The sequence below is a fragment of the Ranitomeya variabilis genome, chromosome 1 (genome assembly GCF_051348905.1).
Source record: "Ranitomeya variabilis isolate aRanVar5 chromosome 1, aRanVar5.hap1, whole genome shotgun sequence".
Classification (NCBI taxonomy): Eukaryota; Metazoa; Chordata; class Amphibia; order Anura; family Dendrobatidae; genus Ranitomeya; species Ranitomeya variabilis.
Genome location: NC_135232.1, coordinates 117,843,471 through 117,855,892, shown reverse-complemented (window position 1 = coordinate 117,855,892; position 12,422 = coordinate 117,843,471). Strand labels below are relative to the sequence as shown.

General features: G+C 46.4%; 1 protein-coding gene across 1 annotated transcript in view; it reads right to left on the bottom strand.

Annotated features, from left to right (window-relative positions):
• MSH3 (mutS homolog 3) overlaps positions 1 to 12,422 on the bottom strand; it is a 240,166-nt gene that overhangs the window by 23,512 nt on the left and 204,232 nt on the right. The gene's annotated exons all lie outside the window — the stretch shown is intronic.

Below are 12,422 nucleotides of genomic sequence, written 5' to 3'. Positions count from 1 at the left end.
GCAGCTGAATGGTTGACAGCTATTAGCCTGGCTGAGTACATGTGTGAGTTGCCTGGTTGCTAGGGAATCCCCACGTGTAATCAAGCTGGCTAGTAGCTGTAAATCATTCAGCTGTGGCGATGAAAACTAAATCTCCGTACATTAACAAATACTCGGGAGACCACACGAGCATGCTCGGGAAAACCCGAGCAATGAGTACACTAGCTCATCACTAGTCAGGATACTAAATTCTACTCAATATTAAGTGACATATTATTAATGTATATTAATATTAATTGTAATTAATATGTTAATATTAAGCTAAATTTATTTTAGCCTATTGGTTCGGCCCTCCTGATGTAACCCAAAGTGGTGAAAATAAAAACAGTAAACATTAGCTACATAAGCAGCCAGATAGTGGGGTCTTTTTTGCGTTTTTTTCAGAGCTGGATTGTTTCCCCCCCCCCCCCCCCCAACACGAGAGTCTAGGGGTGACATATGTTACTATACCGTATGTATCAGATTTGAGATCATAATCACTAAACTAAAAAGATCTTTATACGCTGCCATTCAGTCTGGGTAATTTGTTTTTTCTCACTTAGGATGCATTCACATATCCTCCAACTTCTGATTTAAACACAACAGCCTCAAAAGCATCTATCTATATAATCGTCTAAGGGGTACTTCCGTCTGTCTGTCTGTAATGGAAATCTCGCGTCGCTGATTGGTTGCGGCCGGCAGGCCGGAGGGTGAGTATATAACTACTTTTTATTTTAATTCTTTTTTTCCACAGGGATATGGTGCCCACACTGCTGTATACTAAGTGGGCTGAGTTATATACTACGTGGGCTGTGCTATATACTACGTGGCCTGTGTTATATACTACGTGGGCTGTGTCATATACTACGTGGCTGCTATATACTACGTGGCTGCTATATACTACTTGGCTGCTATATACTATGTGGGCTGTGTTCTATACTACGTGACTGCTATATACTACGTGGCTGCTATATACTACGTGGCTGCTATATACTACGTGGCTGTGTTATATACTACTTGGCTGCTATATACTATGTGGGCTGTGTTCTATACTACGTGGCTGCTATATACTACATCGCTGTGCTATATACTACGCGGCTGTGCTATATACTACGTGGCTGCTATATATTATGTGGCTGCTCTATACTATGTGACTGCTATATACTACGTGGCTGTCTGTGTTATATACTACGTGGCTGCTATATATTACTTCGCTGTGCTATATACCACGTGGCCGGCCGTGACCAATCAGCGATATTGCCGCGGGATTTAAACACCGCTTCGGTGATTAGTCGTACCCGGCCAACCGCGACCAATCAGCGAAACGCAGTCCGGCCGCGAATTGGTGCAGGATTTCAACCACGCTTCGCTGATTGGTCGCGCCCGGCTGGCCGCGACCAATCAGCGGTATCGGCGCGGAATTTAACCCCCACGCACAGCGCGACGTACATACATATTGTAGAATATCCGATGCTTTATAATTGGGCCACCATCTAGTATACAGTATAAGGCTATTGATTTTGGGTCAGGCCACCCCGTGGTACACCTTGCCAAGGTGGGATGGCTTTTACGCTTTTTAGATCAAAACAATGTTAATTAAGTACTCCATATTTTTTACCCCATGGGTTTTCTCGGTGAAATAGCCATAGTGTGAAAATGCTCTTACACATTGCACATACTGTATATCAACTTACGCTCTGACTCATTTCTTTGGTTTTCCAATCCAAAATTTTCAGTCGGTACACAGATCGTGAAGCTAGGAAACTAGGAAGTGTGAATGCAGCCTGTTATGACCCCAATGGCAGAGGGTCTCAGAAATAAATACCAAGTCTGCAAACACAAAAAACCAGCTCATAGGGCAGTGGTAACTGGGCTGACCGTATATCCAATCCTAGCACCACAAATAGCAGCAGCCGGGGAACGTGCCCACGTTGGTTCTAGACGTCTCGCGCCAGCCGGAGAACTAACTAACCCTAGAAGGGAAAAGATAGACCTTTCTTGCCTCCAGAGAAAAGACCCCAAAAGTTGGATACAAGCCCCCAACAAATAATAACGGTGAGGTAAGAAGAAAAGACAAACGTAAGAATGAACTAGGTATTTAGCAAAGAGAGGCGCACTGACAAATAGCAGAATATAGTAAGATGACTTATACGGTCAGCAAAAACCCTATCAAAATTTCCACGCTGGGTATTCAAGAACCCCCGAACCGTCTAACGGCCGGGGGGAGAATACCAGCCCCCTAGAGCTTCCAGCAAAATCAGTAATCACATTTAGTACAAGCTGGACAAAAAATAAGAGCAATGCAAATAACCAAAAAACAAGGAAGCAGGACTTAGCTTAATTTTGCAAGAACCAGGACCAGCAGACAGGAGCAAACAGAAAGGACTGATTACAACGATGCCAGGCACCAGACTGAGAATTCAGGAAGTTTATATAGCAACACCCCTGGACTAACGACCCAGGTGGGTGCCAAACTAGGGAAAGACAATCCCAGAGTAATATCACTAATGACCACAAGAGGGAGCCAAAAAAGTCTAATTCACAACAGTACCCCCCCTTTAAGGAGGGGTCACCGAACCCTCACCAAGACCACCAGGGCGATCAGGATGAGCAGCGTGAAAGGCACGAACTAAATCGGCCGCATGCACATCAGAGGCAACCACCCAGGAATTATCCTCCTGACCATAGCCCTTCCACTTGACCAGATACTGAAGCCTCCGCCTGGAGAGACGAGAATCCAAGATCTTCTCCACCACGTACTCCAACTCGCCCTCAACCAACACCGGAGCAGGAGGCTCAACAGAAGGAACCACAGGTACAACGTACCGCCGCAACAAAGACCTATGGAACACATTGTGAATGGCAAACGACACCGGAAGATCCAAGCGAAAGGACACAGGATTAAGGATTTCCAATATCTTGTAAGGACCGATAAAGCGAGGCTTAAATTTAGGAGAGGAGACCTTCATAGGAACAAATCGAGAAGACAGCCATACCAAATCCCCAACACGAAGTCGGGGACCCACACCGCGGCGGCGGTTGGCAAAACGCTGAGCCTTCTCCTGTGACAACTTTAAGTTGTCCACCACATGATTCCAAATCTGCTGCAACCTATCCACCACACAATCTACCCCAGGACAGTCAGAAGGCTCCACATGTCCCGAGGAAAAACGAGGATGGAAACCAGAGTTGCAGAAAAATGGCGAAACCAAAGTAGCGGAACTAGCCCGATTATTAAGGGCAAACTCAGCCAACGGCAAGAAGGTCACCCAATCATCCTGATCTGCAGAAACAAAACACCTCAAATAAGCCTCCAGGGTCTGATTAGTTCGCTCCGTTTGTCCATTAGTCTGAGGATGAAAGGCAGACGAAAACGACAAATCAATGCCCATCTTAGCACAAAAGGATCGCCAGAACCTGGAAACAAACTGGGATCCTCTGTCAGACACGATATTCTCAGGAATGCCGTGTAAACGAACCACATTCTGAAAGAACAAAGGAACCAAATCGGAAGAGGAAGGCAGTTTAGGCAAAGATACCAAATGGACCATCTTGGAAAAGCGATCACATACCACCCAGATGACAGACATTCCTTGAGACACCGGAAGATCTGAAATGAAATCCATGGAAATGTGTGTCCAAGGCCTCTTCGGGACAGGCAAGGGCAAGAGCAACCCGCTGGCACGAGAACAGCAAGGCTTAGCTCGAGCACAAGTCCCACAGGACTGCACAAATGACCGCACATCCCGTGACAAGGAAGGCCACCAAAAGGACCTAGCCACCAAATCTCTGGTGCCAAAAATTCCCGGATGCCCTGCCAACACCGAGGAATGAAACTCGGAAATGACTCTGCTGGTCCACTTATCAGGAACAAACAGTCTGTCAGGTGGACAAGAGTCAGGTCTACCAGCCTGAAATCTCTGCAACACACGTTGCAAATCCGGAGAAATAGCTGACAAGATTACTCCCTCTTTAAGAATACCAACTGGTTCTGCGACTCCAGGAGAGTCAGGCACAAAGCTCCTTGAAAGAGCATCAGCCTTCACATTCTTTGATCCTGGTAAATACGAGACCACAAAGTCAAAACAGGAGAAAAACAATGACCAACGGGCCTGTCTAGGATTCAGGCGTTTAGCAGACTCGAGATACATCAGATTTTTGTGATCAGTCAAGACCACCACACGATGCTTAGCACCCTCGAGCCAATGACGCCACTCCTCAAATGCCCACTTCATGGCCAGCAACTCCCGATTGCCAACATCATAATTCCGCTCAGCAGGCGAAAACTTCCTAGAGAAAAAAGCACATGGTCTCATTACAGAGCAACCAGGGCCTCTCTGCGACAAAACGGCCCCTGCCCCAATCTCAGAAGTATCCACTTCAACCTGAAAGGGAAGTGAGACATCAGGCTGGCACAAAACAGGCGCCGAAGTAAACCGGCGCTTCAACTCTTGGAAAGCTTCTACGGCTGCAGGAGCCCAGTTAGCAACATCAGAACCTTTCTTGGTCATATCCGTCAAAGGTTTAACGACGCTAGAAAAATTAGCGATAAAACGACGGTAGAAGTTAGCAAAACCCAAGAACTTCTGAAGACTCTTAACTGACGTGGGTTGAGTCCAATCATGAATAGCTCGGACCTTGACTGGGTCCATCTCCACCGCAGAAGGGGAAAAAATAAAACCCAAAAAGGGAACCTTCTGTACTCCAAAGAGACACTTTGAGCCCTTAACAAACAAAGCATTCTCACGCAAAACCTGAAACACCATCCTGACCTGCTCTACATGCGAGTCCCAATCATCAGAAAAAACCAGAATATCATCCAGATAAACAATCATAAATCTATCCAGATACTTCCGGAAAATATCATGCATAAAGGACTGAAACACTGAAGGAGCATTAGAGAGCCCAAAAAGGCATCACCAAGTACTCAAAATGACCTTCGGGCGTATTAAATGCAGTTTTCCATTCATCTCCTTGCTTAATGCGCACAAGGTTGTACGCACGACGAAGATCTATCTTGGTGAACCACTTGGCACCTTTAATCTGGGCAAACAAGTCCGACAACAGAGGCAAAGGATACTGAAATTTAACAGTGATTTTATTCAGAAGCCGATAGTCAATACAAGGTCTCAAAGATCCGTCCTTCTTGGCCACAAAAAAGAATCCCGCACCAAGAGGGGAAGAGGATGGACGGATATGCCCCTTCTCCAGAGATTCCTTGATATACGAACGCATTGCGGTATGCTCAGGTACAGACAGATTAAATAATCTTCCCTTAGGAAATTTACAACCTGGAATCAAATCTACAGGTCCTTCTCAAAAAATTAGCATATAGTGTTAAATTTCATTATTTACCATAATGTAATGATTACAATTAAACTTTCATATATTATAGATTCATTATCCACCAACTGAAATTTGTCAGGTCTTTTATTGTTTTAATACTGATGATTTTGGCATACAACTCCTGATAACCCAAAAAACCTGTCTCAATAAATTAGCATATCAAGAAAAGGTTCTCTAAACGACCTATTACCCTAATCTTATGAATCAACTAATTAACTCTAAACACATGCAAAAGATACCTGAGGCTTTTAAAAACTCCCTGCATGGTTCATTACTCAAAACCCCCATCATGGGTAAGACTAGCGACCTGACAGATGTCAAGAAGGCCATCATTGACACCCTCAAGCAAGAGGGTAAGACCCAGAAAGAAATTTCTCAACAAATAGGCTGTTCCCAGAGTGCTGTATCAAGGCACCTCAATGGTAAGTCTGTTGGAAGGAAACAATGTGGCAGAAAACGCTGTACAACGAGAAGAGGTGACCGGACCCTGAGGAAGATTGTGGAGAAGGACCGATTCCAGACCTTGGGGAACCTGAGGAAGCAGTGGACTGAGTCTGGTGTGGAAACATCCAGAGCCACCGTGCACAGGCGTGTGCAGGAAATGGGCTACAGGTGCCGCATTCCCCAGGTAAAGCCACTTTTGAACCATAAACAGCGGCAGAAGCGCCTGACCTGGGCTACAGAGAAGCAGCACTGGACTGTTGCTAAGTGGTCCCAAGTACTTTTTTCTGATGAAAGCAAATTTTGCATGTCATTCGGAAATCAAGGTGCCAGAGTCTGGAGGAAGACTGGGGAGAAGGAAATGCCAAAATGCCTGAAGTCCAGTGTCAAGTACCCACAGTCAGTGATGGTGTGGGGTGCCATGTCAGCTGCTGGTGTTGGTCCACTGTGTTTCATCAAGGGCAGGGTCAATGCAGCTAGCTATCAGGAGATTTTGGAGCACTTCATGCTTCCATCGGCTGAAATGCTTTATGGAGATGAAGATTTCATTTTTCAGCACGACCTGGCACCTGCTCACAGTGCCAAAACCACTGGTAAATGGTATACTGACCATGGTATTACTGTGCTCAATTGGCCTGCCAACTCTCCTGACCTGAACCCCATAGAGAATCTGTGGGATATTGTGAAGAGAAAGTTGAGAGACGCAAGACCCAACACTCTGGATGAGCTTAAGGCCGCTATTGAAGCATCCTGGGCCTCCATAACATCTCAGCAGTGTCACAGGCTGATTGCCTCCATGCCACGCCGCATTGAAGCAGTCATTTCTGCCAAAGGATTCCCGACCAAGTATTGAGTGCATAACTGAACATTATTATTTGATGGTTTTTTTGTTTGTTATTAAAAAACACTTTTATTTGATTGGCCGGGTGAAATATGCTAATTTATTGAGACAGGTTTTTTGGGTTATCAGGAGTTGTATGCCAAAATCATCAATATTAAAACAATAAAAGACCTGACAAATTTCAGTTGGTGGATAATGAATCTATAATATATGAAAGTTTAATTGTAATCATTACATTATGGTAAATAATGAAATTTAACACTATATGCTAATTTTTTGAGAAGGACCTGTATAGCGCAGTCACAGTCCCTATGAGGAGGAAGAGCACTGGACCTGGACTCGCTGAATACATCCTGATAATCAGACAAATACTCAGGAACTTCCGAAGGAGTAGAGGAAGTAATAGACACCGGTGGGGAATCACCATGAATTCCCTGACAGCCCCAACTTGACACAGACATTGCCTTCCAATCCAAGACTGGATTATGGGTCTGTAACCATGGCAGACCCAAAACGACCAAATCATACATTTTATGCAGAACAAGAAAACGAATCACCTCCCGATGTTCAGGAGTCATGCACATGGTTACCTGTGTCCAAAACTGCGGTTTATTTTCCGCCAATGGCGTAGCATCAATACCTCTAAGAGGGATAGGATTTACCAATGGCTCAAGAACAAAACCACAGCGCTTAGCAAATGACAGATCCATAAGACTCAGGGCAGCACCTGAATCCACAAACGCCATAACAGGGTAGGAAGACAATGAGCAAATTAAAGTCACAGACAAAATAAATTTAGGTTGCAAATTACCAATGGCGACAGGGCTAACAACCCTTGTCAGGCGTTCAGAGCATGCTGATATAACATGTGTAGAATCACCACAGTAAAAACACAACCCATTCTGACGTCTATGATTTTTCCGTTCATTTCTAGTCTGAATTCTATCACATTGCATTAAATCAGGTGTTTGTTCAGACAACACCACCAGAGGATTAGCAGTTTTGCGCTCCCGCAAACGCCGATCAATTTGAATAGCCAGCGCCATGGAATCATTCAGACTTGTAGGAATGGAGAAACCCACCATCACATTCTTAATGGCTTCAGAAAGGCCATTTCTGAAATTTGCGGCCAGAGCACACTCATTCCACTGAGTAAGCACGGACCATTTCCGAAATTTTTGGCAATACACTTCAGCTTCATCCTGGCCCTGAGAAATAGCCAGCAAGGCTTTTTCTGCCTGAATTTCAAGATTGGGTTCCTCGTAAAGAAATCCGAGCGCCAGAAAAAACGCATCAATATTCGCCAATGCCGGATCTCCTGGCGCAAGCGAGAAAGCCCAATCCTGAGGGTCGCCCCGCAAGAAAGAGATAACAATTTTAACTTGCTGAGCTGAGTCTCCAGACAAACTGGGTCTCAGAGATAGAAACAATTTACAATTATTCCTGAAATTCCTAAACTTAAAGGGCCACTGTCACCCCCCCCCCAGGCGTTATAAACTAAAAGAGCCACCTTGTGCAGCAGTAATGCTGCAGTCTAACAAGGTGGCTCTTTTAGTTTTTGATTAAGTTATTACCGCAATAAAACGTTTTAAAAATTGGCCAAACGTACCAGCGATTGTACCGGGAGGCGGTCCGAAGCGTCCTCTATGAATCTTCAAACTGCCGTCACTCTTCTCTTCAGGGCCGATGGTACCCGCCCCCTTCGCGTTGTTGCTTCAAATCCGGCGCCTGCGCTGTGCGTGCCTGCCTGGGGCCTGCGCAGTCTTCTTTGGCCGTCATCACTCACACGCAGGGTGCCTGACTGCGTCTGTGCGGGCAGTGCGGCCGCCCTGTTACTGAATCCCCGCCCCGCACTGTGTTATTCATTATGCACACTGCGGGGCTGGCATTCCTGGGCATGCGCACTGCACTGCGCTGTTCAGGCCCTCCCCCATCTCGGACGTTCTCCCTTGTCTGACGTTCCCCCTGCTCCCCCGCCTTCCGGCATTATTTTCGGCTGCCAGATTCCAAAATCTGGTGAGGATTAGTGTATATGGCGGCAAGCTGCTGTGTGCTTTGTCTCTCTCTATGTGTTTGTATGTTTTAATGCAAATGCATATTTACACCAGCAGCAATGAAAATTTGGTACTTGTGTGGGTGGCCATAAATTACAAAGCACTGATGATCAATACTGTTTTTTGGGGGAGCATTATAGGTTTACATTGCGTTCGGGCAATACGTTTTGCGAATATAGCTAGCGTATTGCACCAGCGCAATGTCTTTAGCGGGATTGCTTTTGCCGATCCCGCTATCGCAGATCCACAATCTGCGCTAGCGAGGAACGGAGCTGGGACGCTGAAAGCAGCATCTGAGGTCCGACTGAAAATAACGGCACATCGCAAGGGCGTGCCTAAAAAATGGCATGCGCTAGCGATGCGATCCAGATCCTAAACACATTGCCGTCAATGGGTGCGCTAACGGACCCGTTGCATGGCGTAACTTGCGACAATCACGCCATGCAGCGTACTCCTTTAGCGTTAACCCATTAACGCTTAGTGAACCTATTCGTAACGCACTGAACATCACTAAAGGAGGAGGGGTCTGCATTATACCACATCAAAGAACAATAAACGTTGAGGGGTGACCATTATTACACCGTACTGCAGATCAATGCACGGTCAGGGGTCTGCATTATTATACCGCACTGATCATCAATAAACGGTGAGGGGGGATCATTATTATTCCGCACTATAGATCTATAAACGGTCATGGTGGAGCATTGAGTGGAGCACTTAAATACGTGGCACTGAAATACGTTGCACTGAAATACGTGGCACTGAAATACGTTGCACTGAAATACGTGGTACGTGGCACTGAAATACGTTGAACTGAAATACGTGGCACTGAAATACGTTGCACTGAAATACGTGACACGTGGCACTGAAATACGTTGCACTGAAATACGTGGTACGTGGCACGTGGCACTGAAATACGTTGAACTGAAATACGTGGCACTGAAATACGTGACACGTGGCACTGAAATACGTGGCACTGAAATACGTGACACGTGGCACTGAAATACGTGGCACTGAAATACGTGGCACTGAAATACGTGGCACGTGGCACTGAAATACGTGGCACTGAAATACGTGACACGTGGCACTGAAATACGTGGCACTGAAATACGTGGCACGTGGCACTGAAATACGTGGCACTGAAATACGTGGCACGTGGAACTGAAATACGTGGCACTGAAATACGTGGCACGTGGCAATGAAATACGTGGCACTGAAATACGTGGCACTGAAATACGTGACACGTGGCACTGAAATACGTTGCACTGAAATACGTGACACGTGGCACTGAAATACGTGGCACTGAAATACGTGACACGTGGCACTGAAATACGTGGCACTGAAATACGTGGCACTGAAATACGTGGCACGTGGCAATGAAATACGTGACACGTGGCACTGAAATACGTGGCACTGAAATACGTGACACGTGGCACTGAAATACGTGGCACTGAAATACGTGGCACTGAAATACGTGGCACTGAAATACGTGGCACGTGGAACTGAAATACGTGGCACTGAAATACGTGGCACATGGCAATGAAATACGTGGCACTGAAATACGTGGCACTGAAATACGTGACACGTGGCACTGAAATACGTTGCACTGAAATACGTGGCACGTGGCACTGAAATACGTGGCACGTGGCACTGAAATACGTTGAACTGAAATACGTGACACGTGGCACTGAAATACGTGGCACTGAAATACGTGGCACTGAAATACGTGGCACGTGGCAATGAAATACGTGGCACTGAAATACGTGACACGTGGCACTGAAATACGTGGCACGTGGCACTGAAATACGTGGCACTGAAATACGTGGCACTGAAATACGTTGCACTGAGTGCCACGTGCCACGTCAGTGCCACGTGCCACGTATTTCAGTGCCACGTATTTCAGTGCCACGTATTTCAGTGCCACGTATTTCAGTGCCACGTGTCACGTATTTCAGTGCCACGTATTTCAGTGCCACGTGCCACGTATTTCAGTGCCACGTATTTCAGTGCAACGTATTTCAGTGCCACGTATTTAAGTGCTCCACTCAATGCTCCACCATGACCGTTTATAGATCTATAGTGCGGAATAATAATGATCCCCCCTCACCGTTTATTGATGATCAGTGCGGTATAATAATGCAGACCCCTGACCGTGCATTGATCTGCAGTACGGTGTAATAATGGTCACCCCTCAACGTTTATTGTTCTTTGATGTGGTATAATGCAGACCCCTCCTCCTTTAGTGATGTTCAGTGCGTTACGAATAGGTTCACTAAGCGTTAATGGGTTAACGCTAAAGGAGTACGCTGCATGGCGTGATTGTCGCAAGTTACGCCATGCAACGGGTCCGTTAGCGCACCCATTGACGGCAATGTGTTTAGGATCTGGATCGCATCGCTAGCGCATGCCATTTTTTAGGCACGCCCTTGCGATGTGCCGTTATTTTCAGTCGGACCTCAGATGCTGCTTTCAGCGTCCCAGCTCCGTTCCTCGCTAGCGCAGATTGTGGATCTGCGATAGCGGGATCGGCAAAAGCAATCCCGCTAAAGACATTGCGCTGGTGCAATACGCTAGCTATATTCGCAAAACGTATTGCCCGAACGCAATGTAAACCTATAATGCTCCCCCAAAAAACAGTATTGATCATCAGTGCTTTGTAATTTATGGCCACCCACACAAGTACCAAATTTTCATTGCTGCTGGTGTAAATATGCATTTGCATTAAAACATACAAACACATAGAGAGAGACAAAGCACACAGCAGCTTGCCGCCATATACACTAATCCTCACCAGATTTTGGAATCTGGCAGCCGAAAATAATGCCGGAAGGCGGGGGAGCAGGGGGAACGTCAGACAAGGGAGAACGTCTGAGATGGGGGAGGGCCTGAACAGCGCAGTGCAGTGCGCATGCCCAGGAATGCCAGCCCCGCAGTGTGCATAATGAATAACACAGTGCGGGGCGGGGATTCAGTAACAGGGCGGCCGCACTGCCCGCACAGACGCAGTCAGGCACCCTGCGTGTGAGTGATGACGGCCAAAGAAGACTGCGCAGGCCCCAGGCAGGCACGCACAGCGCAGGCGCCGGATTTGAAGCAACAACGCGAAGGGGGCGGGTACCATCGGCCCTGAAGAGAAGAGTGACGGCAGTTTGAAGATTCATAGAGGACGCTTCGGACCGCCTCCCGGTACAATCGCTGGTACGTTTGGCCAATTTTTAAAACGTTTTATTGCGGTAATAACTTAATCAAAAACTAAAAGAGCCACCTTGTTAGACTGCAGCATTACTGCTGCACAAGGTGGCTCTTTTAGTTTATAACGCCTGGGGGGGGGGTGACAGTGGCCCTTTAAATCGGTCTCCAGAGAAGAGTTCAGGAATAGGTATTTTAGGTTCAGACATTGGACTACTGGTAACAAAATCTTGTATGCTCTGCACACGAGCAGCAAGCTGATCCACACTTGTAATCAAAGTCTGGACATTCATGTCTGCAGCAAGCTTAAGCCACTCAGAGGTAAAGGGGAGGAAGAAAGAGAGGAAAAAAAAACAACTCAGAATTTCCTTTCTTATTATCCCACTTCTGCAATGCATTAAACATTCAATGTTGGCCTGGCATACTGTTATGACCCCAATGGCAGAGGGTCTCAGAAATAAATACCAAGTCTGCAAACACAAAAAACCAGCTCATAGGGCAGTGGTAACTGGGCTGACCGTATATCCAATCCT